The sequence below is a fragment of the Onychomys torridus genome, chromosome 4, assembly GCF_903995425.1.
Source record: "Onychomys torridus chromosome 4, mOncTor1.1, whole genome shotgun sequence".
NCBI classification, from domain to species: domain Eukaryota; kingdom Metazoa; phylum Chordata; class Mammalia; order Rodentia; family Cricetidae; genus Onychomys; species Onychomys torridus.
The window spans coordinates 45,327,375-45,330,306 of NC_050446.1; positions in this window are offsets into that span (position 1 = coordinate 45,327,375).

Here is a 2,932-nt window from a genome sequence, read left to right on the forward strand (position 1 = left end):
CAGCTTGGGCCAGGCTGTGGTGGCACACGCCTTTAATCCTGGCACTTGAGAGGCAGAGCCAGATGGATCTTTGTAAGTTCGAGGCCAGCCTGGTCTACAGTGCGAGATCCAGGACAGGAACCAAAGACTACACAGAGAAACCCTGTCTCAAAAAACCAAACCAAACCAAAACCAGCTTGGGGTAGCTAGAAGATACCTATTTATTAAATACAGTGTTTTAAGTTTAAAACACAAATAGATTACATTTTCACTTTTTTATGGCTAAGAAAATTAATTGTTCTAAACTTGTGGTTTGTCCTAAATGTAGCTGAATTTCACAAATAATCTGCAAGCATTGCAAAAGTGAAGTATCTGGTCTATTTTTGCTTTAAATGGATTTAAATCTTCTTGAATTTTTATTAAATTTTCCAAACATCAATAGTATCAATGGAATAAAAACAATTTAATTTTAAGTTACATAAACCATTTATGGAAAGGAGTCACCAACAAGGGATATTGGGTTTTCTTATAGGAAGGCAATTAAAATACAGTTTATGGGAAGAAATTATCATTAAATTTATTCTTACTCATTGTCTATGTTACGATGTTTTCTTTCTTATAAATGACTATTATATTAGTCAGAGTTTTCTAAAGGAACAGAATCCATAGGTCAAATTACACACACACACACATATATATATATATAAAGGATATTCATTAGATTGGCTGGTAGGATGAAGGCCAGGCAGTCCAACAAAGCCTGGTATTTGGCTGAGAATCCTGTAGTTGTTCAGGCCCCAAGACTGGATGTCTCAGCAGTCCCAATCTGGCACTGGAGTCCTAGTAGATTCCTGGAGGGTTGTTGATTTCCAGTCTACACTGAAATATCAGAGATGTGCTGGTTCCAAGAGCAGCAAAGGGCTGCTTCAGCAACAGGATAGATGAACTTGCCAGCCAGAGTGAGGGCAAACAGGCAAAATACAGTTTCCTTCTTCCCTGTCTTTTTATCTGGATGCCTCCAGAAGATGTAGCCTAGATTCAGGGTGGCATAGTTGGAAGTTTTCCTGTGACCCGCCAGTCCTTAAGGTTCCACAGTCACTTATAAAAGAATCATTCAGAGGCTTATATTAATTACGAATTGGATGGCCCATGGCTCGAGCCTTTTGCTAGCTAGCTCTTATAACTTACCCCATTTCTATTCATCTAAAAGTTGCCCCATGGCTGTGGCATTACTGACCTGTTGGCATCTTACTACTCCTTGGGAGGCAGCTGGTATCCCCCTCAACCACCCTCTAAGTAGTCACAGGATTTCCTGCCTGGCTGTAAGCTTTCTTGTCATAGGCCAAAACAGCTTTACTTACTAACCAGTGGGAACAGCATATATTCACAGTGTACAGAAAGACATCCCACAGTACAGTGGGTCTTCCTGCTCTCAATCATCTGATCAAGAAAATTGCTCACAGAGTGCCCATCAGCTTAGACTTTAGTTGATGCCAGATGTAGTCAAATTGACAAACAAGATTAGCTACCATTATGTTCCTTTAAAAAGGTGTTCTTATATCCTATGTGAATGTGGTATCTTGGCTGGCCTACATACATCTATGTGAAAACTCTTTGGCATACTTGTTTTTGTTTCTAGTTCATGAAAAGTTGTAAATGTATTTCACTTCCCTTAAATTAAGATGTGAATCTTAAGAGAACTAGTGCAATGGTCTATGTTTCATGGCTTTGTTATTAAGTCTGAGTCACATAGATGCCATCAGGGTATTGAGTTTCCATTAACTCTTGGACATAGGTGGTTCTCTATAGTCTCCAAGGGTCTCTGCACCCAGTGTCACTTGAGGCTCACAAAAGTGCAGCTTAGGGGGGAGGAAGACAAGGCAATTGGGAGAGATACTCAAGTTGCACACTGGGTCAGTGGCATATCCTGGCCCTGAAGCTGGTGCCTCATTTCCTGGTGCTGTCTTCCCATGGTGTGGAACAGGCAGCAGTTGGGATTTGACTAGGTTAACTTTAGTTTTTTCCAAGCTTATCAAGCCCTGGAGGATCTATCTGGAGAATCCCAAGTAGCAAACTGTACCCTTGCCAGAGAAGTGCTGTTCATGTGTCAGGGGTAGCTGGGCAGTGAACTTTAGCATTTTTTGCACAATTGAATCATCCTTTTAAAAGACTGGCTGGCTCCCTGTAGAAATAATGTCTTAGTCCTCTGGGAGTAGCCTGGGACTGCCACACTGATGGTCACATGCTGCCCCGATGAAGAGCTCTACTGGAAGAATGAATAATTCATATCCCTACATGCTTTATAAACAACATCGGTTGCTAGAGGGTTTCAACACTTCAGTTCCACCTCTGACTGTGTGCTGCCTCTTCACTAAGTTGAGGGGTTTATTATCACACTGCAGTATGGGTCACCTAATATAAGAGGTCGCATGGGTACTTTCTCCAAGGTTTCCTGTATAATAATGTAGTTGTTGTGAGTGACTGTTCTGGAAGCCAAGAATCTTTGGGAATCCAGCTGTACCCTCTTACAAAAGGATTATCTTAATTAGGTTTGTTGATTGTTTATATCCCTCATGGAGCTATGGGAGGGCAACAAGACCCTCTTCTGAGTAGGCAGCTACTCCCTGTAACCTGCTACAGGTAACTCTGCCTAAAGTGTGTGAAGCCTTTGGCTATAGTATACAGGCTGGAGAAAACTAAGGAAAGAGGTGCTTTATTTACATGACTATGTAGAAACCCTCATTCCAGCCAGGTGTGGTGGAGCACATCTTTAATTCCAACACTTAAGAGGCAGAGACAGGTGGATTGCTGAGTTTGAGACCAGCCTGGTCTATAGAGTGAATTCCAGGACAGACAGGACTATACAGGGAAACCCCAATCTAAACAAATAAACAACAAACAAACAAACAAATAAAGGAAACACTTAACCCAACTGGGTAAAGTCAAGTCTTTC